The sequence below is a fragment of the Schistocerca cancellata genome, unplaced genomic scaffold (genome assembly GCF_023864275.1).
Source record: "Schistocerca cancellata isolate TAMUIC-IGC-003103 unplaced genomic scaffold, iqSchCanc2.1 HiC_scaffold_406, whole genome shotgun sequence".
Taxonomy (NCBI): Eukaryota; Metazoa; Arthropoda; class Insecta; order Orthoptera; family Acrididae; genus Schistocerca; species Schistocerca cancellata.
Window position 1 is genome coordinate 1 of NW_026046423.1, and position 21,502 is coordinate 21,502.

A 21,502-nucleotide genomic window follows, 5' to 3' on the forward strand; every position below is an offset into this window, starting at 1 on the left:
TGCGGGTGCAACCAGTGACGCCATTCTCAACAAGACGAAAATTTCCGGTTTTAAGAATTACTGAGTTTCGCGCGACGACCGCTGCTTACTGTGCCTATCGGTTCACCTCGCACTGACGCTGGGACTGCAGAAAGCCGTCGCTGAGATGGTGAGTACACAGATGTGCTCGAAAGTGTTGGACAGAGCTAACATTTTCATTTTCTTTTTAAGAATCGCAATTTCAATCATTCGAGTGCGGCAAAAGCAGTAGTGCAGCGTTTTTTTTTTTTTTTTCTTTTCTTTTCTTAAGATCTCGCAGCTGCTTGGAGGTATGTCCATCGTTTTAAGACGACAGAAAACTAGCGTCAGCGGTGCGTCAGTGGGAAGTCGGTGAAGTCGCCATTGGAGCATAAGCCAGCAATTACGACATGCGAAACACTCGCACACCACGCAGCTGTAAGATAATGCTCGTGCGTGGGCCCGCGTAGCTGAGTCGGTAGAGCGTTAGGTTTTCAACCGAAGGGTCCTGGGTTCAAGTCCCTGTCTGGGCGAAAATTAGTACACTTTCGTAACGGCTAATGGAAACCCTAGAGCAAAGAGTGAGGCCACGCCGTTTTTCTGCCACCAGATATTGCTTCTAAAGATGGCGGTTTGACTTGTCGGGAGTCGCTTCCGCCACCGGCAGTCCGTGGCCGAGTGGTTAAGGCGTCTGACTTGAAATCAGATTCCCTCTGGGAGCGCAGGTTCGAGTCCTGCCGACTGCGAAAATTTTCTCGCTCTCAAAAGGCGGACGTTGAGCTGCATCCTAGCAGTTGCGTCACTACTAAACACGTGGGTCACCAGCAATGTGCAGTGTTATTTGATCGAGGGCGCAGCGTTACAGTCGCGCCCAGAAGCCGCAGCTCATCTCCTCGTCTCACAGCCGTCCACCAGGTGTTAGTACAAGTGTCGCCTCACTGGGCAGTGCAGATGTGTCCATTTTAGCTTACAGACCTTACAGACGATGACATGTAGCAATTTATGAGCTAACGCAAGTCGAATGTTTTACCGTGTGTATCTGCTAGATACTGCCTCTCATATGGTGGAGAGGCTCACTCCTTCTTGTGTCTCGTTCTCTGCACACGAGTTGCCCCTGGCATCGATATAGCACGGGTTTTCTAGCGTCAGCGTGGCGTCACGTCAAGTCAGCGAATTCAATATCACACGAATCGAGTCGACATGTTTGCTTGTTACGGTGACGGAAGCTGAAGAAATGTGTGTGGAACTTCACTGCATCGGCTGCTCGCCCTTCAGCGTCCCTGTGTCTTATCAGACGAAGGTGACTGTGAAATTGGCAGCGAGGCAGAAGTGAACGAACACAAGCAAATGGCAACCTTCGACGTCAGCCGAAATAGCTCAGTTGGGAGAGCGTTAGACTGAAGATCTAAAGGTCCCTGGTTCGATCCCGGGTTTCGGCAGGTACTCGTTTTGGTGCGACGGCAATGGAATTACTCTGCGTTTGTGATAATGCAACTACCGCTGACAACAAAAATGACTCTCTCCTGTAGCTGTTCTGGTTGTCTATTGCATGCCATAAGAGGAACTTACTAGACAACTAACTCCCTTAGAAGCAAAAGAATTAAAAATATCCTACCGACTGCATTCCTTTTTCTGTGTCAGGTGGTGAAGAACGTCTTCAACGGAACCGTGAAATGAGCGAAAGCGTGGGAAACATTGCATTCGAAATGCTTGTGAATTTTCCAATTGCCCAGTGAGTGTCGACAAAACACGTAAATTCTCTGCTCCAACGTATGAGACGTAACAGCTGGTGCAATTTGTTGTTGCATCGTGTGTCAGCAGTCTTCGATAGTGTGTTACGGGCTTAGCGCGATAAGTTTGTAGACAGCATTTAGGCGACGTTTTATTAGTAACGGCCCCATGCAGCGATTGCACAACAGTAAAGGACATGAGTCAATGTATAGTTGTGCATCGTAGGAGATTTTGCACACTTGTGTGAGCCCGGATAGCTCAGTCGGTAGAGCATTAGGCTTTTAACCTAAGCGTCCAGGGTTCAAGTCCCTGTTCGGGCGGAAATTTTAATACTTTGGTAACGATTCGTCTGGTAGCGGCGGAAACGCTACGGAAAATAATGCAGCTACGCCGTTTTCTGACACCACAGTGTTTTAAACGGTAGCAGTTGCATGTGTCGGGAGAACACCGCGCTAACGGCAGTCGTGGCCGAGTGGTTAAGGCGTCTGACTCGAAATCAGATTCCCTCTGGGAGCGTAGGTTCGAATCCTACCGGCTGCGTGCGATTTTGCGTAAAGAGGAGCAAACGTTTTCGCACACATGTGACATGCGTGGGCGAATGCGGGTGCAACCAGTGACGCCATTCTCAACAAGACGAAAATTTCCGTTTTAAGAATACTGAGTTTTCGCGACGACCGCTGCTTACTGTGCCTATCGGTTCACCTCGCACTGACGCTGGGACTGCAGAAAGCCGTCGCTGAGATGGTGAGTACACAGATGTGCTCGAAAGTGTTGGACAGAGCTAACATTTCATTTTCTTTTTAAGAATCGCAATTTCAATCATTCGAGTGCGGCAAAAGCAGTAGTGCAGCGTTTTTTTTTTTTTCTTTTCTTAAGATCTCGCAGCTGCTTGGAGGTATGTCCATCGTTTTAAGACGACAGAAAACTAGCGTCAGCGGTGCGTCAGTGGGAAGTCGGTGAAGTCGCCATTGGAGCCATAAGCCAGCAATTACGACATGCGAAACACTCGCACACCACGCAGCTGTAAGATAATGCTCGTGCGTGGGCCCGCGTAGCTGAGTCGGTAGAGCGTTAGGTTTTCAACCGAAGGGTCCTGGGTTCAAGTCCCTGTCTGGGCGAAAATTAGTACACTTTCGTAACGGCTAATGGAAACCCTAGAGCAAAGAGTGAGGCCACGCCGTTTTCTGCCACCAGATTGCTTCTAAAGATGGCGGTTTGACTTGTCGGGAGTCGCTTCCGCCACCGGCAGTCGTGGCCGAGTGGTTAAGGCGTCTGACTTGAAATCAGATTCCCTCTGGGAGCGCAGGTTCGAGTCCTGCCGACTGCGAAAATTTTCTCGCTCTCAAAAGGCGGACGTTGAGCTGCATCCTAGCAGTTGCGTCACTACTAAACACGTGGGTCACCAGCAATGTGCAGTGTTATTTGATCGAGGGCGCAGCGTTACAGTCGCGCCCAGAAGCCGCAGCTCATCTCCTCGTCTCACAGCCGTCCACCAGGTGTTAGTACAAGTGTCGCCTCACTGGGCAGTGCAGATGTGTCCATTTTAGCTTACAGACGATGACATGTAGCAATTTATGAGCTAACGCAAGTCGAATGTTTTACCGTGTGTATCTGCTAGATACTGCCTCTCATATGGTGGAGAGGCTCACTCCTTCTTGTGTCTCGTTCTCTGCACACGAGTTGCCCCTGGCATCGATATAGCACGGGTTTTCTAGCGTCAGCGTGGCGTCACGTCAAGTCAGCGAATTCAATATCACACGAATCGAGTCGACATGTTTGCTTGTTACGGTGACGGAAGCTGAAGAAATGTGTGTGGAACTTCACTGCATCGGCTGCTCGCCCTTCAGCGTCCCTGTGTCTTATCAGACGAAGGTGACTGTGAAATTGGCAGCGAGGCAGAAGTGAACGAACACAAGCAAATGGCAACCTTCGACGTCAGCCGAAATAGCTCAGTTGGGAGAGCGTTAGACTGAAGATCTAAAGGTCCCTGGTTCGATCCCGGGTTTCGGCAGGTACTCGTTTTGGTGCGACGGCAATGGAATTACTCTGCGTTTGTGATAATGCAACTACCGCTGACAACAAAAATGACTCTCTCCTGTAGCTGTTCTGGTTGTCTATTGCATGCCATAAGAGGAACTTACTAGACAACTAACTCCCTTAGAAGCAAAAGAATTAAAAATATCCTACCGACTGCATTCCTTTTTCTGTGTCAGGTGGTGAAGAACGTCTTCAACGGAACCGTGAAATGAGCGAAAGCGTGGGAAACATTGCATTCGAAATGCTTGTGAATTTTCCAATTGCCCAGTGAGTGTCGACAAAACACGTAAATTCTCTGCTCCAACGTATGAGACGTAACAGCTGGTGCAATTTGTTGTTGCATCGTGTGTCAGCAGTCTTCGATAGTGTGTTACGGGCTTAGCGCGATAAGTTTGTAGACAGCATTTAGGCGACGTTTTATTAGTAACGGCCCCATGCAGCGATTGCACAACAGTAAAGGACATGAGTCAATGTATAGTTGTGCATCGTAGGAGATTTTGCACACTTGTGTGAGCCCGGATAGCTCAGTCGGTAGAGCATTAGGCTTTTAACCTAAGCGTCCAGGGTTCAAGTCCCTGTTCGGGCGGAAATTTTAATACTTTGGTAACGATTCGTCTGGTAGCGGCGGAAACGCTACGGAAAATAATGCAGCTACGCCGTTTTCTGACACCACAGTGTTTTAAACGGTAGCAGTTGCATGTGTCGGGAGAACACCGCGCTAACGGCAGTCGTGGCCGAGTGGTTAAGGCGTCTGACTCGAAATCAGATTCCCTCTGGGAGCGTAGGTTCGAATCCTACCGGCTGCGTGCGATTTTGCGTAAAGAGGAGCAAACGTTTTCGCACACATGTGACATGCGTGGGCGAATGCGGGTGCAACCAGTGACGCCATTCTCAACAAGACGAAAATTTCCGTTTTAAGAATACTGAGTTTTCGCGACGACCGCTGCTTACTGTGCCTATCGGTTCACCTCGCACTGACGCTGGGACTGCAGAAAGCCGTCGCTGAGATGGTGAGTACACAGATGTGCTCGAAAGTGTTGGACAGAGCTAACATTTCATTTTCTTTTTAAGAATCGCAATTTCAATCATTCGAGTGCGGCAAAAGCAGTAGTGCAGCGTTTTTTTTTTTTTTTTTTCTTTTCTTAAGATCTCGCAGCTGCTTGGAGGTATGTCCATCGTTTTAAGACGACAGAAAACTAGCGTCAGCGGTGCGTCAGTGGGAAGTCGGTGAAGTCGCCATTGGAGCCATAAGCCAGCAATTACGACATGCGAAACACTCGCACACCACGCAGCTGTACGATAATGCTCGTGCGTGGGCCCGCGTAGCTGAGTCGGTAGAGCGTTAGGTTTTCAACCGAAGGGTCCTGGGTTCAAGTCCCTGTCTGGGCGAAAATTAGTACACTTTCGTAACGGCTAATGGAAACCCTAGAGCAAAGAGTGAGGCCACGCCGTTTTCTGCCACCAGATTGCTTCTAAAGATGGCGGTTTGACTTGTCGGGAGTCGCTTCCGCCACCGGCAGTCGTGGCCGAGTGGTTAAGGCGTCTGACTTGAAATCAGATTCCCTCTGGGAGCGTAGGTTCGAGTCCTGCCGACTGCGAAAATTTTCTCGCTCTCAAAAGGCGGACGTTGAGCTGCATCCTAGCAGTTGCGTCACTACTAAACACGTGGGTCACCAGCAATGTGCAGTGTTATTTGATCGAGGGCGCAGCGTTACAGTCGCGCCCAGAAGCCGCAGCTCATCTCCTCGTCTCACAGCCGTCCACCAGGTGTTAGTACAAGTGTCGCCTCACTGGGCAGTGCAGATGTGTCCATTTTAGCTTACAGACGATGACATGTAGCAATTTATGAGCTAACGCAAGTCGAATGTTTTACCGTGTGTATCTGCTAGATACTGCCTCTCATATGGTGGAGAGGCTCACTCCTTCTTGTGTCTCGTTCTCTGCACACGAGTTGCCCCTGGCATCGATATAGCACGGGTTTTCTAGCGTCAGCGTGGCGTCACGTCAAGTCAGCGAATTCAATATCACACGAATCGAGTCGACATGTTTGCTTGTTACGATGACGGAAGCTGAAGAAATGTGTGTGGAACTTCACTGCATCGGCTGCTCGCCCTTCAGCGTCCCTGTGTCTTATCAGACGAAGGTGACTGTGAAATTGGCAGCGAGGCAGAAGTGAACGAACACATGCAAATGGCAACCTTCGACGTCAGCCGAAATAGCTCAGTTGGGAGAGCGTTAGACTGAAGATCTAAAGGTCCCTGGTTCGAACCCGGGTTTCGGCAGGTACTCGTTTTGGTGCGACGCCAATGGAATTACTCTGCATTTGTGATAATGCAACTACCGCTGACAACAAAAATGACTCTCTCCTGTAGCTGTTCTGGTTGTCTATTGCATGCCATAAGAGGAACTTACTAGACAACTAACTCCCTTAGAAGCAAAAGAATTAAAAATATCCTACCGACTGCATTCCTTTTTCTGTGTCAGGTGGTGAAGAACGTCTTCAACGGAACCGTGAAATGAGCGAAAGCGTGGGAAACATTGCATTCGAAATGCTTGTGAATTTTCCAATTGCCCAGTGAGTGTCGACAAAACACGTAAATTCTCTGCTCCAACGTATGAGACGTAACAGCTGGTGCAATTTGTTGTTGCATCGTGTGTCAGCAGTCTTCGATAGTGTGTTACGGGCTTAGCGCGATAAGTTTGTAGACAGCATTTAGGCGACGTTTTATTAGTAACGGCCCCATGCAGCGATTGCACAACAGTAAAGGACATGAGTCAATGTATAGTTGTGCATCGTAGGAGATTTTGCACACTTGTGTGAGCCCGGATAGCTCAGTCGGTAGAGCATTAGGCTTTTAACCTAAGCGTCCAGGGTTCAAGTCCCTGTTCGGGCGGAAATTTTAATACTTTGGTAACGATTCGTCTGGTAGCGGCGGAAACGCTACGGAAAATAATGCAGCTACGCCGTTTTCTGACACCACAGTGTTTTAAACGGTAGCAGTTGCATGTGTCGGGAGAACACCGCGCTAACGGCAGTCGTGGCCGAGTGGTTAAGGCGTCTGACTCGAAATCAGATTCCCTCTGGGAGCGTAGGTTCGAATCCTACCGGCTGCGTGCGATTTTGCGTAAAGAGGAGCAAACGTTTTCGCACACATGTGACATGCGTGGGCGAATGCGGGTGCAACCAGTGACGCCATTCTCAACAAGACGAAAATTTCCGTTTTAAGAATACTGAGTTTTCGCGACGACCGCTGCTTACTGTGCCTATCGGTTCACCTCGCACTGACGCTGGGACTGCAGAAAGCCGTCGCTGAGATGGTGAGTACACAGATGTGCTCGAAAGTGTTGGACAGAGCTAACATTTCATTTTCTTTTTAAGAATCGCAATTTCAATCATTCGAGTGCGGCAAAAGCAGTAGTGCAGCGTTTTTTTTTTTTTCTTTTCTTAAGATCTCGCAGCTGCTTGGAGGTATGTCCATCGTTTTAAGACGACAGAAAACTAGCGTCAGCGGTGCGTCAGTGGGAAGTCGGTGAAGTCGCCATTGGAGCCATAAGCCAGCAATTACGACATGCGAAACACTCGCACACCACGCAGCTGTAAGATAATGCTCGTGCGTGGGCCCGCGTAGCTGAGTCGGTAGAGCGTTAGGTTTTCAACCGAAGGGTCCTGGGTTCAAGTCCCTGTCTGGGCGAAAATTAGTACACTTTCGTAACGGCTAATGGAAACCCTAGAGCAAAGAGTGAGGCCACGCCGTTTTCTGCCACCAGATTGCTTCTAAAGATGGCGGTTTGACTTGTCGGGAGTCGCTTCCGCCACCGGCAGTCGTGGCCGAGTGGTTAAGGCGTCTGACTTGAAATCAGATTCCCTCTGGGAGCGCAGGTTCGAGTCCTGCCGACTGCGAAAATTTTCTCGCTCTCAAAAGGCGGACGTTGAGCTGCATCCTAGCAGTTGCGTCACTACTAAACACGTGGGTCACCAGCAATGTGCAGTGTTATTTGATCGAGGGCGCAGCGTTACAGTCGCGCCCAGAAGCCGCAGCTCATCTCCTCGTCTCACAGCCGTCCACCAGGTGTTAGTACAAGTGTCGCCTCACTGGGCAGTGCAGATGTGTCCATTTTAGCTTACAGACGATGACATGTAGCAATTTATGAGCTAACGCAAGTCGAATGTTTTACCGTGTGTATCTGCTAGATACTGCCTCTCATATGGTGGAGAGGCTCACTCCTTCTTGTGTCTCGTTCTCTGCACACGAGTTGCCCCTGGCATCGATATAGCACGGGTTTTCTAGCGTCAGCGTGGCGTCACGTCAAGTCAGCGAATTCAATATCACACGAATCGAGTCGACATGTTTGCTTGTTACGGTGACGGAAGCTGAAGAAATGTGTGTGGAACTTCACTGCATCGGCTGCTCGCCCTTCAGCGTCCCTGTGTCTTATCAGACGAAGGTGACTGTGAAATTGGCAGCGAGGCAGAAGTGAACGAACACAAGCAAATGGCAACCTTCGACGTCAGCCGAAATAGCTCAGTTGGGAGAGCGTTAGACTGAAGATCTAAAGGTCCCTGGTTCGATCCCGGGTTTCGGCAGGTACTCGTTTTGGTGCGACGGCAATGGAATTACTCTGCGTTTGTGATAATGCAACTACCGCTGACAACAAAAATGACTCTCTCCTGTAGCTGTTCTGGTTGTCTATTGCATGCCATAAGAGGAACTTACTAGACAACTAACTCCCTTAGAAGCAAAAGAATTAAAAATATCCTACCGACTGCATTCCTTTTTCTGTGTCAGGTGGTGAAGAACGTCTTCAACGGAACCGTGAAATGAGCGAAAGCGTGGGAAACATTGCATTCGAAATGCTTGTGAATTTTCCAATTGCCCAGTGAGTGTCGACAAAACACGTAAATTCTCTGCTCCAACGTATGAGACGTAACAGCTGGTGCAATTTGTTGTTGCATCGTGTGTCAGCAGTCTTCGATAGTGTGTTACGGGCTTAGCGCGATAAGTTTGTAGACAGCATTTAGGCGACGTTTTATTAGTAACGGCCCCATGCAGCGATTGCACAACAGTAAAGGACATGAGTCAATGTATAGTTGTGCATCGTAGGAGATTTTGCACACTTGTGTGAGCCCGGATAGCTCAGTCGGTAGAGCATTAGGCTTTTAACCTAAGCGTCCAGGGTTCAAGTCCCTGTTCGGGCGGAAATTTTAATACTTTGGTAACGATTCGTCTGGTAGCGGCGGAAACGCTACGGAAAATAATGCAGCTACGCCGTTTTCTGACACCACAGTGTTTTAAACGGTAGCAGTTGCATGTGTCGGGAGAACACCGCGCTAACGGCAGTCGTGGCCGAGTGGTTAAGGCGTCTGACTCGAAATCAGATTCCCTCTGGGAGCGTAGGTTCGAATCCTACCGGCTGCGTGCGATTTTGCGTAAAGAGGAGCAAACGTTTTCGCACACATGTGACATGCGTGGGCGAATGCGGGTGCAACCAGTGACGCCATTCTCAACAAGACGAAAATTTCCGTTTTAAGAATACTGAGTTTTCGCGACGACCGCTGCTTACTGTGCCTATCGGTTCACCTCGCACTGACGCTGGGACTGCAGAAAGCCGTCGCTGAGATGGTGAGTACACAGATGTGCTCGAAAGTGTTGGACAGAGCTAACATTTCATTTTCTTTTTAAGAATCGCAATTTCAATCATTCGAGTGCGGCAAAAGCAGTAGTGCAGCGTTTTTTTTTTTTTCTTTTCTTAAGATCTCGCAGCTGCTTGGAGGTATGTCCATCGTTTTAAGACGACAGAAAACTAGCGTCAGCGGTGCGTCAGTGGGAAGTCGGTGAAGTCGCCATTGGAGCCATAAGCCAGCAATTACGACATGCGAAACACTCGCACACCACGCAGCTGTACGATAATGCTCGTGCGTGGGCCCGCGTAGCTGAGTCGGTAGAGCGTTAGGTTTTCAACCGAAGGGTCCTGGGTTCAAGTCCCTGTCTGGGCGAAAATTAGTACACTTTCGTAACGGCTAATGGAAACCCTAGAGCAAAGAGTGAGGCCACGCCGTTTTCTGCCACCAGATTGCTTCTAAAGATGGCGGTTTGACTTGTCGGGAGTCGCTTCCGCCACCGGCAGTCGTGGCCGAGTGGTTAAGGCGTCTGACTTGAAATCAGATTCCCTCTGGGAGCGTAGGTTCGAGTCCTGCCGACTGCGAAAATTTTCTCGCTCTCAAAAGGCGGACGTTGAGCTGCATCCTAGCAGTTGCGTCACTACTAAACACGTGGGTCACCAGCAATGTGCAGTGTTATTTGATCGAGGGCGCAGCGTTACAGTCGCGCCCAGAAGCCGCAGCTCATCTCCTCGTCTCACAGCCGTCCACCAGGTGTTAGTACAAGTGTCGCCTCACTGGGCAGTGCAGATGTGTCCATTTTAGCTTACAGACGATGACATGTAGCAATTTATGAGCTAACGCAAGTCGAATGTTTTACCGTGTGTATCTGCTAGATACTGCCTCTCATATGGTGGAGAGGCTCACTCCTTCTTGTGTCTCGTTCTCTGCACACGAGTTGCCCCTGGCATCGATATAGCACGGGTTTTCTAGCGTCAGCGTGGCGTCACGTCAAGTCAGCGAATTCAATATCACACGAATCGAGTCGACATGTTTGCTTGTTACGATGACGGAAGCTGAAGAAATGTGTGTGGAACTTCACTGCATCGGCTGCTCGCCCTTCAGCGTCCCTGTGTCTTATCAGACGAAGGTGACTGTGAAATTGGCAGCGAGGCAGAAGTGAACGAACACATGCAAATGGCAACCTTCGACGTCAGCCGAAATAGCTCAGTTGGGAGAGCGTTAGACTGAAGATCTAAAGGTCCCTGGTTCGAACCCGGGTTTCGGCAGGTACTCGTTTTGGTGCGACGCCAATGGAATTACTCTGCATTTGTGATAATGCAACTACCGCTGACAACAAAAATGACTCTCTCCTGTAGCTGTTCTGGTTGTCTATTGCATGCCATAAGAGGAACTTACTAGACAACTAACTCCCTTAGAAGCAAAAGAATTAAAAATATCCTACCGACTGCATTCCTTTTTCTGTGTCAGGTGGTGAAGAACGTCTTCAACGGAACCGTGAAATGAGCGAAAGCGTGGGAAACATTGCATTCGAAATGCTTGTGAATTTTCCAATTGCCCAGTGAGTGTCGACAAAACACGTAAATTCTCTGCTCCAACGTATGAGACGTAACAGCTGGTGCAATTTGTTGTTGCATCGTGTGTCAGCAGTCTTCGATAGTGTGTTACGGGCTTAGCGCGATAAGTTTGTAGACAGCATTTAGGCGACGTTTTATTAGTAACGGCCCCATGCAGCGATTGCACAACAGTAAAGGACATGAGTCAATGTATAGTTGTGCATCGTAGGAGATTTTGCACACTTGTGTGAGCCCGGATAGCTCAGTCGGTAGAGCATTAGGCTTTTAACCTAAGCGTCCAGGGTTCAAGTCCCTGTTCGGGCGGAAATTTTAATACTTTGGTAACGATTCGTCTGGTAGCGGCGGAAACGCTACGGAAAATAATGCAGCTACGCCGTTTTCTGACACCACAGTGTTTTAAACGGTAGCAGTTGCATGTGTCGGGAGAACACCGCGCTAACGGCAGTCGTGGCCGAGTGGTTAAGGCGTCTGACTCGAAATCAGATTCCCTCTGGGAGCGTAGGTTCGAATCCTACCGGCTGCGTGCGATTTTGCGTAAAGAGGAGCAAACGTTTTCGCACACATGTGACATGCGTGGGCGAATGCGGGTGCAACCAGTGACGCCATTCTCAACAAGACGAAAATTTCCGTTTTAAGAATACTGAGTTTTCGCGACGACCGCTGCTTACTGTGCCTATCGGTTCACCTCGCACTGACGCTGGGACTGCAGAAAGCCGTCGCTGAGATGGTGAGTACACAGATGTGCTCGAAAGTGTTGGACAGAGCTAACATTTCATTTTCTTTTTAAGAATCGCAATTTCAATCATTCGAGTGCGGCAAAAGCAGTAGTGCAGCGTTTTTTTTTTTTTCTTTTCTTAAGATCTCGCAGCTGCTTGGAGGTATGTCCATCGTTTTAAGACGACAGAAAACTAGCGTCAGCGGTGCGTCAGTGGGAAGTCGGTGAAGTCGCCATTGGAGCCATAAGCCAGCAATTACGACATGCGAAACACTCGCACACCACGCAGCTGTACGATAATGCTCGTGCGTGGGCCCGCGTAGCTGAGTCGGTAGAGCGTTAGGTTTTCAACCGAAGGGTCCTGGGTTCAAGTCCCTGTCTGGGCGAAAATTAGTACACTTTCGTAACGGCTAATGGAAACCCTAGAGCAAAGAGTGAGGCCACGCCGTTTTCTGCCACCAGATTGCTTCTAAAGATGGCGGTTTGACTTGTCGGGAGTCGCTTCCGCCACCGGCAGTCGTGGCCGAGTGGTTAAGGCGTCTGACTTGAAATCAGATTCCCTCTGGGAGCGTAGGTTCGAGTCCTGCCGACTGCGAAAATTTTCTCGCTCTCAAAAGGCGGACGTTGAGCTGCATCCTAGCAGTTGCGTCACTACTAAACACGTGGGTCACCAGCAATGTGCAGTGTTATTTGATCGAGGGCGCAGCGTTACAGTCGCGCCCAGAAGCCGCAGCTCATCTCCTCGTCTCACAGCCGTCCACCAGGTGTTAGTACAAGTGTCGCCTCACTGGGCAGTGCAGATGTGTCCATTTTAGCTTACAGACGATGACATGTAGCAATTTATGAGCTAACGCAAGTCGAATGTTTTACCGTGTGTATCTGCTAGATACTGCCTCTCATATGGTGGAGAGGCTCACTCCTTCTTGTGTCTCGTTCTCTGCACACGAGTTGCCCCTGGCATCGATATAGCACGGGTTTTCTAGCGTCAGCGTGGCGTCACGTCAAGTCAGCGAATTCAATATCACACGAATCGAGTCGACATGTTTGCTTGTTACGATGACGGAAGCTGAAGAAATGTGTGTGGAACTTCACTGCATCGGCTGCTCGCCCTTCAGCGTCCCTGTGTCTTATCAGACGAAGGTGACTGTGAAATTGGCAGCGAGGCAGAAGTGAACGAACACATGCAAATGGCAACCTTCGACGTCAGCCGAAATAGCTCAGTTGGGAGAGCGTTAGACTGAAGATCTAAAGGTCCCTGGTTCGAACCCGGGTTTCGGCAGGTACTCGTTTTGGTGCGACGCCAATGGAATTACTCTGCATTTGTGATAATGCAACTACCGCTGACAACAAAAATGACTCTCTCCTGTAGCTGTTCTGGTTGTCTATTGCATGCCATAAGAGGAACTTACTAGACAACTAACTCCCTTAGAAGCAAAAGAATTAAAAATATCCTACCGACTGCATTCCTTTTTCTGTGTCAGGTGGTGAAGAACGTCTTCAACGGAACCGTGAAATGAGCGAAAGCGTGGGAAACATTGCATTCGAAATGCTTGTGAATTTTCCAATTGCCCAGTGAGTGTCGACAAAACACGTAAATTCTCTGCTGCAACGTATGAGACGTAACAGCTGGTGCAATTTGTTGTTGCATCGTGTGTCAGCAGTCTTCGATAGTGTGTTACGGGCTTAGCGCGATAAGTTTGTAGACAGCATTTAGGCGACGTTTTATTAGTAACGGCCCCATGCAGCGATTGCACAACAGTAAAGGACATGAGTCAATGTATAGTTGTGCATCGTAGGAGATTTTGCACCCTTGTGTGAGCCCGGATAGCTCAGTCGGTAGAGCATTAGGCTTTTAACCTAAGGGTCCAGGGTTCAAGTCCCTGTTCGGGCGGAAATTTTAATACTTTGGTAACGATTCGTCTGGTAGCGGCGGAAACGCTACGGAAAATAATGCAGCTACGCCGTTTTCTGACACCACAGTGTTTTAAACGGTAGCAGTTGCATGTGTCGGCAGAACACCGCGCTAACGGCAGTCGTGGCCGAGTGGTTAAGGCGTCTGACTCGAAATCAGATTCCCTCTGGGAGCGTAGGTTCGAATCCTACCGGCTGCGTGCGATTTTGCGTAAAGAGGAGCAAACGTTTTCGCACACATGTGACATGCGTGGGCGAATGCGGGTGCAACCAGTGACGCCATTCTCAACAAGACGAAAATTTCCGTTTTAAGAATACTGAGTTTTCGCGACGACCGCTGCTTACTGTGCCTATCGGTTCACCTCGCACTGACGCTGGGACTGCAGAAAGCCGTCGCTGAGATGGTGAGTACACAGATGTGCTCGAAAGTGTTGGACAGAGCTAACATTTCATTTTCTTTTTAAGAATCGCAATTTCAATCATTCGAGTGCGGCAAAAGCAGTAGTGCAGCGTTTTTTTTTTTTTTTTTCTTTTCTTAAGATCTCGCAGCTGCTTGGAGGTATGTCCATCGTTTTAAGACGACAGAAAACTAGCTTCAAAAAAAAAAAAAAAAAAAAAAAAAAAGCGTCAGCGGTGCGTCAGTGGGAAGTCGGTGAAGTCGCCATTGGAGCCATAAGCCAGCAATTACGACATGCGAAACACTCGCACACCACGCAGCTGTACGATAATGCTCGTGCGTGGGCCCGCGTAGCTGAGTCGGTAGAGCGTTACCAGGTGTTAGTACAAGTGTCGCCTCACTGGGCAGTGCAGATGTGTCCATTTTAGCTTACAGACGATGACATGTAGCAATTTATGAGCTAACGCAAGTCGAATGTTTTACCGTGTGTATCTGCTAGATACTGCCTCTCATATGGTGGAGAGGCTCACTCCTTCTTGTGTCTCGTTCTCTGCACACGAGTTGCCCCTGGCATCGATATAGCACGGGTTTTCTAGCGTCAGCGTGGCGTCACGTCAAGTCAGCGAATTCAATATCACACGAATCGAGTCGACATGTTTGCTTGTTACGATGACGGAAGCTGAAGAAATGTGTGTGGAACTTCACTGCATCGGCTGCTCGCCCTTCAGCGTCCCTGTGTCTTATCAGACGAAGGTGACTGTGAAATTGGCAGCGAGGCAGAAGTGAACGAACACAAGCAAATGGCAACCTTCGACGTCAGCCGAAATAGCTCAGTTGGGAGAGCGTTAGACTGAAGATCTAAAGGTCCCTGGTTCGATCCCGGGTTTCGGCAGGTACTCGTTTTGGTGCGACGGCAATGGAATTACTCTGCGTTTGTGATAATGCAACTACCGCTGACAACAAAAATGACTCTCTCCTGTAGCTGTTCTGGTTGTCTATTGCATGCCATAAGAGGAACTTACTAGACAACTAACTCCCTTAGAAGCAAAAGAATTAAAAATATCCTACCGACTGCATTCCTTTTTCTGTGTCAGGTGGTGAAGAACGTCTTCAACGGAACCGTGAAATGAGCGAAAGCGTGGGAAACATTGCATTCGAAATGCTTGTGAATTTTCCAATTGCCCAGTGAGTGTCGACAAAACACGTAAATTCTCTGCTCCAACGTATGAGACGTAACAGCTGGTGCAATTTGTTGTTGCATCGTGTGTCAGCAGTCTTCGATAGTGTGTTACGGGCTTAGCGCGATAAGTTTGTAGACAGCATTTAGGCGACGTTTTATTAGTAACGGCCCCATGCAGCGATTGCACAACAGTAAAGGACATGAGTCAATGTATAGTTGTGCATCGTAGGAGATTTTGCACACTTGTGTGAGCCCGGATAGCTCAGTCGGTAGAGCATTAGGCTTTTAACCTAAGCGTCCAGGGTTCAAGTCCCTGTTCGGGCGGAAATTTTAATACTTTGGTAACGATTCGTCTGGTAGCGGCGGAAACGCTACGGAAAATAATGCAGCTACGCCGTTTTCTGACACCACAGTGTTTTAAACGGTAGCAGTTGCATGTGTCGGGAGAACACCGCGCTAACGGCAGTCGTGGCCGAGTGGTTAAGGCGTCTGACTCGAAATCAGATTCCCTCTGGGAGCGTAGGTTCGAATCCTACCGGCTGCGTGCGATTTTGCGTAAACAGGAGCAAACGTTTTCGCACACATGTGACATGCGTGGGCGAATGCGGGTGCAACCAGTGACGCCATTCTCAATAAGACGAAAATTTCCGTTTTAAGAATACTGAGTTTTCGCGACGACCGCTGCTTAATGTGCCTATCGGTTCACCTCGCACTGACGCTGGGACTGCAGAAAGCCGTCGCTGAGATGGTGAGTACACAGATGTGCTCGAAAGTGTTGGACAGAGCTAACATTTCATTTTCTTTTTAAGAATCGCAATTTCAATCATTCGAGTGCGGCAAAAGCAGTAGTGCAGCGTTTTTTTTTTTTTTTCTTTTCTTAAGATCTCGCAGCTGCTTGGAGGTATGTCCATCGTTTTAAGACGACAGAAAACAAGCTTCAAAAAAAAAAAAAAAAAAAAAAAAAGCGTCAGCGGTGCGTCAGTGGGAAGTCGGTGAAGTCGCCATTGGAGCCATAAGCCAGCAATTACGACATGCGAAACACTCGCACACCACGCAGCTGTACGATAATGCTCGTGCGTGGGCCCGCGGAGCTGAGTCGGTAGAGCGTTACCAGGTGTTAGTACAAGTGTCGCCTCACTGGGCAGTGCAGATGTGTCCATTTTAGCTTACAGACGATGACATGTAGCAATTTATGAGCTAACGCAAGTCGAATGTTTTACCGTGTGTATCTGCTAGATACTGCCTCTCATATGGTGGAGAGGCTCACTCCTTCTTGTGTCTCGTTCTCTGCACACGAGTTGCCCCTGGCATCGATATAGCACGGGTTTTCTAGCGTCAGCGTGGCGTCACGTCAAGTCAGCGAATTCAATATCACACGAATCGAGTCGACATGTTTGCTTGTTACGATGACGGAAGCTGAAGAAATGTGTGTGGAACTTCACTGCATCGGCTGCTCGCCCTTCAGCGTCCCTGTGTCTTATCAGACGAAGGTGACTGTGAAATTGGCAGCGAGGCAGAAGTGAACGAACACAAGCAAATGGCAACCTTCGACGTCAGCCGAAATAGCTCAGTTGGGAGAGCGTTAGACTGAAGATCTAAAGGTCCCTGGTTCTATCCCGGGTTTCGGCAGGTACTCGTTTTGGTGCGACGCCAATGGAATTACTCTGCGTTTGTGATAATGCAACTACCGCTGACAACAAAAATGACTCTCTCCTGTAGCTGTTCTGGTTGTCTATTGCATGCCATAAGAGGAACTTACTAGACAACTAACTCCCTTAGAAGCAAAAGAATTAAAAATATCCTACCGACTGCATTCCTTTTTCTGTGTCAGGTGGTGAAGAACGTCTTCAACGGAACCGTGAAATGAGCGAAAGCGTGGGAAACATTGCATTCGAAATGCTTGTGAATTTTCCAATTGCCCAGTGAGTGTCGACAAAACACGTAAATTCTCTGCTCCAACGTATGAGACGTAACAGCTGGTGCAATTTGTTGTTGCATCGTGTGTCAGCAGTCTTCGATAGTGTGTTACGGGCTTAGCGCGATAAGTTTGTAGACAGCATTTAGGCGACGTTTTATTAGTAACGGCCCCATGCAGCGATTGCACAACAGTAAAGGACATGAGTCAATGTATAGTTGTGCATCGTAGGAGATTTTGCACACTTGTGTGAGCCCGGATAGCTCAGTCGGTAGAGCATTAGGCTTTTAACCTAAGCGTCCAGGGTTCAAGTCCCTGTTCGGGCGGAAATTTTAATACTTTGGTAACGATTCGTCTGGTAGCGGCGGAAACGCTACGGAAAATAATGCAGCTACGCCGTTTTCTGACACCACAGTGTTTTAAACGGTAGCAGTTGCATGTGTCGGGAGAACACCGCGCTAACGGCAGTCGTGGCCGAGTGGTTAAGGCGTCTGACTCGAAATCAGATTCCCTCTGGGAGCGTAGGTTCGAATCCTACCGGCTGCGTGCGATTTTGCGTAAACAGGAGCAAACGTTTTCGCACACATGTGACATGCGTGGGCGAATGCGGGTGCAACCAGTGACGCCATTCTCAACAAGACGAAAATTTCCGTTTTAAGAATACTGAGTTTTCGCGACGACCGCTGCTTACTGTGCCTATCGGTTCACCTCGCACTGACGCTGGGACTGCAGAAAGCCGTCGCTGAGATGGTGAGTACACAGATGTGCTCGAAAGTGTTGGACAGAGCTAACATTTCATTTTCTTTTTAAGAATCGCAATTTCAATCATTCGAGTGCGGCAAAAGCAGTAGTGCAGCGTTTTTTTTTTTTTTTTTTTCTTTTCTTAAGATCTCGCAGCTGCTTGGAGGTATGTCCATCGTTTTAAGACGACAGAAAACTAGCGTCAGCGGTGCGTCAGTGGGAAGTCGGTGAAGTCGCCATTGGAGCCATAAGCCAGCAATTACGACATGCGAAACACTCGCACACCACGCAGCTGTACGATAATGCTCGTGCGTGGGCCCGCGTAGCTGAGTCGGTAGAGCGTTAGGTTTTCAACCGAAGGGTCCTGGGTTCAAGTCCCTGTCTGGGCGAAAATTAGTACACTTTCGTAACGGCTAATGGAAACCCTAGAGCAAAGAGTGAGGCCACGCCGTTTTCTGCCACCAGATTGCTTCTAAAGATGGCGGTTTGACTTGTCGGGAGTCGCTTCCGCCACCGGCAGTCGTGGCCGAGTGGTTAAGGCGTCTGACTTGAAATCAGATTCCCTCTGGGAGCGCAGGTTCGAGTCCTGCCGACTGCGAAAATTTTCTCGCTCTCAAAAGGCGGACGTTGAGCTGCATCCTAGCAGTTGCGTCACTACTAAACACGTGGGTCACCAGCAATGTGCAGTGTTATTTGATCGAGGGCGCAGCGTTACAGTCGCGCCCAGAAGCCGCAGCTCATCTCCTCGTCTCACAGCCGTCCACCAGGTGTTAGTACAAGTGTCGCCTCACTGGGCAGTGCAGATGTGTCCATTTTAGCTTACAGACGATGACATGTAGCAATTTATGAGCTAACGCAAGTCGAATGTTTTACCGTGTGTATCTGCTAGATACTGCCTCTCATATGGTGGAGAGGCTCACTCCTTCTTGTGTCTCGTTCTCTGCACACGAGTTGCCCCTGGCATCGATATAGCACGGGTTTTCTAGCGTCAGCGTGGCGTCACGTCAAGTCAGCGAATTCAATATCACACGAATCGAGTCGACATGTTTGCTTGTTACGATGACGGAAGCTGAAGAAATGTGTGTGGAACTTCACTGCATCGGCTGCTCGCCCTTCAGCGTCCCTGTGTCTTATCAGACGAAGGTGACTGTGAAATTGGCAGCGAGGCAGAAGTGAACGAACACAAGCAAATGGCAACCTTCGACGTCAGCCGAAATAGCTCAGTTGGGAGAGCGTTAGACTGAAGATCTAAAGGTCCCTGGTTCGATCCCGGGTTTCGGCAGGTACTCGTTTTGGTGCGACGGCAATGGAATTACTCTGCGTTTGTGATAATGCAACTACCGCTGACAACAAAAATGACTCTCTCCTGTAGCTGTTCTGGTTGTCTATTGCATGCCATAAGAGGAACTTACTAGACAACTAACTCCCTTAGAAGCAAAAGAATTAAAAATATCCTACCGACTGCATTCCTTTTTCTGTGTCAGGTGGTGAAGAACGTCTTCAACGGAACCGTGAAATGAGCGAAAGCGTGGGAAACATTGCATTCGAAATGCTTGTGAATTTTCCAATTGCCCAGTGAGTGTCGACAAAACACGTAAATTCTCTGCTCCAACGTATGAGACGTAACAGCTGGTGCAATTTGTTGTTGCATCGTGTGTCAGCAGTCTTCGATAGTGTGTTACGGGCTTAGCGCGATAAGTTTGTAGACAGCATTTAGGCGACGTTTTATTAGTAACGGCCCCATGCAGCGATTGCACAACAGTAAAGGACATGAGTCAATGTATAGTTGTGCATCGTAGGAGATTTTGCACCCTTGTGTGAGCCCGGATAGCTCAGTCGGTAGAGCATTAGGCTTTTAACCTAAGGGTCCAGGGTTCAAGTCCCTGTTCGGGCGGAAATTTTAATACTTTGGTAACGATTCGTCTGGTAGCGGCGGAAACGCTACGGAAAATAATGCAGCTACGCCGTTTTCTGACACCACAGTGTTTTAAACGGTAGCAGTTGCATGTGTCGGGAGAACACCGCGCTAACGGCAGTCGTGGCCGAGTGGTTAAGGCGTCTGACTCGAAATCAGATTCCCTCTGGGAGCGTAGGTTCGAATCCTACCGGCTGCGTGCGATTTTGCGTAAACAGGAGCAAACGTTTTCGCACACATGTGACATGCGTGGGCGAATGCGGGTGCAACCAGTGACGCCATTCTCAACAAGACGAAAATTTCCGTTTTAAGAATACTGAGTTTTCGCGACGACCGCTGCTTACTGTGCCTATCGGTTCACCTCGCACTGACGCTGGGACTGCAGAAAGCCGTCGCTGAGATGGTGAGTACACAGATGTGCTCGAAAGTGTTGGACAGAGCTAACATTTCATTTTCTTTTTAAGAATCGCAATTTCAATCATTCGAGTGCGGCAAAAGCAGTAGTGCAGCGTTTTTTTTTTTTTTTTTCTTTTCTTAAGATCTCGCAGCTGCTTGGAGGTATGTCCATCGTTTTAAGACGACAGAAAACTAGCGTCAGCGGTGCGTCAGTGGGAAGTCGGTGAAGTCGCCATTGGAGCCATAAGCCAGCAATTACGACATGCGAAACACTCGCACACCACGCAGCTGTACGATAATGCTCGTGTGTGGGCCCGCGTAGCTGAGTCGGTAGAGCGTTAGGTTTTCAACCGAAGGGTCCTGGGTTCAAGTCCCTGACTGGGCGAAAATTAGTACACTTTCGTAACGGCTAATGGAAACCCTAGAGCAAAGAGTGAGGCCACGCCGTTTTCTGCCACCAGATTGCTTCTAAAGATGGCGGTTTGACTTGTCGGGAGTCGCTTCCGCCACCGGCAGTCGTGGCCGAGTGGTTAAGGCGTCTGACTTGAAATCAGATTCCCTCTGGGAGCGCAGGTTCGAGTCCTGCCGACTGCGAAAATTTTCTCGCTCTCAAAAGGCGGACGTTGAGCTGCATCCTAGCAGTTGCGTCACTACTAAACACGTGGGTCACCAGCAATGTGCAGTGTTATTTGATCGAGGGCGCAGCGTTACAGTCGCGCCCAGAAGCCGCAGCTCATCTCCTCGTCTCACAGCCGTCCACCAGGTGTTAGTACAAGTGTCGCCTCACTGGGCAGTGCAGATGTGTCCATTTTAGCTTACAGACGATGACATGTAGCAATTTATGAGCTAACGCAAGTCGAATGTTTTACCGTGTGTATCTGCTAGATACTGCCTCTCATATGGTGGAGAGGCTCACTCCTTCTTGTGTCTCGTTCTCTGCACACGAGTTGCCCCTGGCATCGATATAGCACGGGTTTTCTAGCGTCAGCGTGGCGTCACGTCAAGTCAGCGAATTCAATATCACACGAATCGAGTCGACATGTTTGCTTGTTACGATGACGGAAGCTGAAGAAATGTGTGTGGAACTTCACTGCATCGGCTGCTCGCCCTTCAGCGTCCCTGTGTCTTATCAGACGAAGGTGACTGTGAAATTGGCAGCGAGGCAGAAGTGAACGAACACATGCAAATGGCAACCTTCGACGTCAGCCGAAATAGCTCAGTTGGGAGAGCGTTAGACTGAAGATCTAAAGGTCCCTGGTTCGATCCCGGGTTTCGGCAGGTACTCGTTTTGGTGCGACGCCAATGGAATTACTCTGCATTTGTGATAATGCAACTACCGCTGACAACAAAAATGACTCTCTCCTGTAGCT

At 49.0% G+C, this 21,502-nt stretch overlaps 36 non-coding genes across 36 annotated transcripts; all 36 read left to right on the forward strand.

Annotated features, from left to right (window-relative positions):
• The first annotated feature begins 660 nt into the window (after nucleotides 1–660).
• Nucleotides 661–743, forward strand: Trnas-uga (transfer RNA serine (anticodon UGA)). Its single transcript has one exon. It is a non-coding gene; the product is annotated as a tRNA-Ser (tRNA).
• A 620-nt stretch (nucleotides 744–1,363) lies between these two features.
• On the forward strand, nucleotides 1,364–1,436 carry Trnaf-gaa (transfer RNA phenylalanine (anticodon GAA)). The gene has a single exon. It is a non-coding gene; the product is annotated as a tRNA-Phe (tRNA).
• Nucleotides 1,437–1,975: 539 nt separating this feature from the next.
• On the forward strand, nucleotides 1,976–2,048 carry Trnak-uuu (transfer RNA lysine (anticodon UUU)). Its single transcript has one exon. It is a non-coding gene; the product is annotated as a tRNA-Lys (tRNA).
• Nucleotides 2,049–2,186: 138 nt separating this feature from the next.
• Nucleotides 2,187–2,268, forward strand: Trnas-cga (transfer RNA serine (anticodon CGA)). Its single transcript has one exon. It is a non-coding gene; the product is annotated as a tRNA-Ser (tRNA).
• A 705-nt stretch (nucleotides 2,269–2,973) lies between these two features.
• Nucleotides 2,974–3,055, forward strand: Trnas-uga (transfer RNA serine (anticodon UGA)). The gene has a single exon. It is a non-coding gene; the product is annotated as a tRNA-Ser (tRNA).
• Nucleotides 3,056–3,666: 611 nt separating this feature from the next.
• Nucleotides 3,667–3,739, forward strand: Trnaf-gaa (transfer RNA phenylalanine (anticodon GAA)). Its single transcript has one exon. It is a non-coding gene; the product is annotated as a tRNA-Phe (tRNA).
• Nucleotides 3,740–4,278: 539 nt separating this feature from the next.
• Trnak-uuu (transfer RNA lysine (anticodon UUU)) lies at nucleotides 4,279–4,351 on the forward strand. The gene has a single exon. It is a non-coding gene; the product is annotated as a tRNA-Lys (tRNA).
• A 138-nt stretch (nucleotides 4,352–4,489) lies between these two features.
• Trnas-cga (transfer RNA serine (anticodon CGA)) lies at nucleotides 4,490–4,571 on the forward strand. The gene has a single exon. It is a non-coding gene; the product is annotated as a tRNA-Ser (tRNA).
• Nucleotides 4,572–5,281: 710 nt separating this feature from the next.
• On the forward strand, nucleotides 5,282–5,363 carry Trnas-uga (transfer RNA serine (anticodon UGA)). Its single transcript has one exon. It is a non-coding gene; the product is annotated as a tRNA-Ser (tRNA).
• A 611-nt stretch (nucleotides 5,364–5,974) lies between these two features.
• On the forward strand, nucleotides 5,975–6,047 carry Trnaf-gaa (transfer RNA phenylalanine (anticodon GAA)). The gene has a single exon. It is a non-coding gene; the product is annotated as a tRNA-Phe (tRNA).
• A 539-nt stretch (nucleotides 6,048–6,586) lies between these two features.
• Nucleotides 6,587–6,659, forward strand: Trnak-uuu (transfer RNA lysine (anticodon UUU)). Its single transcript has one exon. It is a non-coding gene; the product is annotated as a tRNA-Lys (tRNA).
• A 138-nt stretch (nucleotides 6,660–6,797) lies between these two features.
• On the forward strand, nucleotides 6,798–6,879 carry Trnas-cga (transfer RNA serine (anticodon CGA)). The gene has a single exon. It is a non-coding gene; the product is annotated as a tRNA-Ser (tRNA).
• A 705-nt stretch (nucleotides 6,880–7,584) lies between these two features.
• Trnas-uga (transfer RNA serine (anticodon UGA)) lies at nucleotides 7,585–7,666 on the forward strand. The gene has a single exon. It is a non-coding gene; the product is annotated as a tRNA-Ser (tRNA).
• Nucleotides 7,667–8,277: 611 nt separating this feature from the next.
• On the forward strand, nucleotides 8,278–8,350 carry Trnaf-gaa (transfer RNA phenylalanine (anticodon GAA)). The gene has a single exon. It is a non-coding gene; the product is annotated as a tRNA-Phe (tRNA).
• Nucleotides 8,351–8,889: 539 nt separating this feature from the next.
• On the forward strand, nucleotides 8,890–8,962 carry Trnak-uuu (transfer RNA lysine (anticodon UUU)). The gene has a single exon. It is a non-coding gene; the product is annotated as a tRNA-Lys (tRNA).
• A 138-nt stretch (nucleotides 8,963–9,100) lies between these two features.
• On the forward strand, nucleotides 9,101–9,182 carry Trnas-cga (transfer RNA serine (anticodon CGA)). The gene has a single exon. It is a non-coding gene; the product is annotated as a tRNA-Ser (tRNA).
• Nucleotides 9,183–9,887: 705 nt separating this feature from the next.
• Trnas-uga (transfer RNA serine (anticodon UGA)) lies at nucleotides 9,888–9,969 on the forward strand. The gene has a single exon. It is a non-coding gene; the product is annotated as a tRNA-Ser (tRNA).
• Nucleotides 9,970–10,580: 611 nt separating this feature from the next.
• Trnaf-gaa (transfer RNA phenylalanine (anticodon GAA)) lies at nucleotides 10,581–10,653 on the forward strand. The gene has a single exon. It is a non-coding gene; the product is annotated as a tRNA-Phe (tRNA).
• A 539-nt stretch (nucleotides 10,654–11,192) lies between these two features.
• Nucleotides 11,193–11,265, forward strand: Trnak-uuu (transfer RNA lysine (anticodon UUU)). Its single transcript has one exon. It is a non-coding gene; the product is annotated as a tRNA-Lys (tRNA).
• A 138-nt stretch (nucleotides 11,266–11,403) lies between these two features.
• Nucleotides 11,404–11,485, forward strand: Trnas-cga (transfer RNA serine (anticodon CGA)). The gene has a single exon. It is a non-coding gene; the product is annotated as a tRNA-Ser (tRNA).
• A 705-nt stretch (nucleotides 11,486–12,190) lies between these two features.
• Trnas-uga (transfer RNA serine (anticodon UGA)) lies at nucleotides 12,191–12,272 on the forward strand. The gene has a single exon. It is a non-coding gene; the product is annotated as a tRNA-Ser (tRNA).
• A 611-nt stretch (nucleotides 12,273–12,883) lies between these two features.
• Trnaf-gaa (transfer RNA phenylalanine (anticodon GAA)) lies at nucleotides 12,884–12,956 on the forward strand. The gene has a single exon. It is a non-coding gene; the product is annotated as a tRNA-Phe (tRNA).
• Nucleotides 12,957–13,495: 539 nt separating this feature from the next.
• Trnak-uuu (transfer RNA lysine (anticodon UUU)) lies at nucleotides 13,496–13,568 on the forward strand. Its single transcript has one exon. It is a non-coding gene; the product is annotated as a tRNA-Lys (tRNA).
• A 138-nt stretch (nucleotides 13,569–13,706) lies between these two features.
• Nucleotides 13,707–13,788, forward strand: Trnas-cga (transfer RNA serine (anticodon CGA)). Its single transcript has one exon. It is a non-coding gene; the product is annotated as a tRNA-Ser (tRNA).
• A 1,016-nt stretch (nucleotides 13,789–14,804) lies between these two features.
• Nucleotides 14,805–14,877, forward strand: Trnaf-gaa (transfer RNA phenylalanine (anticodon GAA)). Its single transcript has one exon. It is a non-coding gene; the product is annotated as a tRNA-Phe (tRNA).
• A 539-nt stretch (nucleotides 14,878–15,416) lies between these two features.
• Nucleotides 15,417–15,489, forward strand: Trnak-uuu (transfer RNA lysine (anticodon UUU)). Its single transcript has one exon. It is a non-coding gene; the product is annotated as a tRNA-Lys (tRNA).
• Nucleotides 15,490–15,627: 138 nt separating this feature from the next.
• On the forward strand, nucleotides 15,628–15,709 carry Trnas-cga (transfer RNA serine (anticodon CGA)). Its single transcript has one exon. It is a non-coding gene; the product is annotated as a tRNA-Ser (tRNA).
• Nucleotides 15,710–16,721: 1,012 nt separating this feature from the next.
• Nucleotides 16,722–16,794, forward strand: Trnaf-gaa (transfer RNA phenylalanine (anticodon GAA)). The gene has a single exon. It is a non-coding gene; the product is annotated as a tRNA-Phe (tRNA).
• A 539-nt stretch (nucleotides 16,795–17,333) lies between these two features.
• On the forward strand, nucleotides 17,334–17,406 carry Trnak-uuu (transfer RNA lysine (anticodon UUU)). Its single transcript has one exon. It is a non-coding gene; the product is annotated as a tRNA-Lys (tRNA).
• A 138-nt stretch (nucleotides 17,407–17,544) lies between these two features.
• Nucleotides 17,545–17,626, forward strand: Trnas-cga (transfer RNA serine (anticodon CGA)). The gene has a single exon. It is a non-coding gene; the product is annotated as a tRNA-Ser (tRNA).
• Nucleotides 17,627–18,337: 711 nt separating this feature from the next.
• On the forward strand, nucleotides 18,338–18,419 carry Trnas-uga (transfer RNA serine (anticodon UGA)). The gene has a single exon. It is a non-coding gene; the product is annotated as a tRNA-Ser (tRNA).
• A 611-nt stretch (nucleotides 18,420–19,030) lies between these two features.
• Trnaf-gaa (transfer RNA phenylalanine (anticodon GAA)) lies at nucleotides 19,031–19,103 on the forward strand. The gene has a single exon. It is a non-coding gene; the product is annotated as a tRNA-Phe (tRNA).
• A 539-nt stretch (nucleotides 19,104–19,642) lies between these two features.
• Nucleotides 19,643–19,715, forward strand: Trnak-uuu (transfer RNA lysine (anticodon UUU)). The gene has a single exon. It is a non-coding gene; the product is annotated as a tRNA-Lys (tRNA).
• Nucleotides 19,716–19,853: 138 nt separating this feature from the next.
• Nucleotides 19,854–19,935, forward strand: Trnas-cga (transfer RNA serine (anticodon CGA)). Its single transcript has one exon. It is a non-coding gene; the product is annotated as a tRNA-Ser (tRNA).
• A 709-nt stretch (nucleotides 19,936–20,644) lies between these two features.
• On the forward strand, nucleotides 20,645–20,726 carry Trnas-uga (transfer RNA serine (anticodon UGA)). The gene has a single exon. It is a non-coding gene; the product is annotated as a tRNA-Ser (tRNA).
• A 611-nt stretch (nucleotides 20,727–21,337) lies between these two features.
• Trnaf-gaa (transfer RNA phenylalanine (anticodon GAA)) lies at nucleotides 21,338–21,410 on the forward strand. Its single transcript has one exon. It is a non-coding gene; the product is annotated as a tRNA-Phe (tRNA).
• Nucleotides 21,411–21,502: the final 92 nt, after the last annotated feature.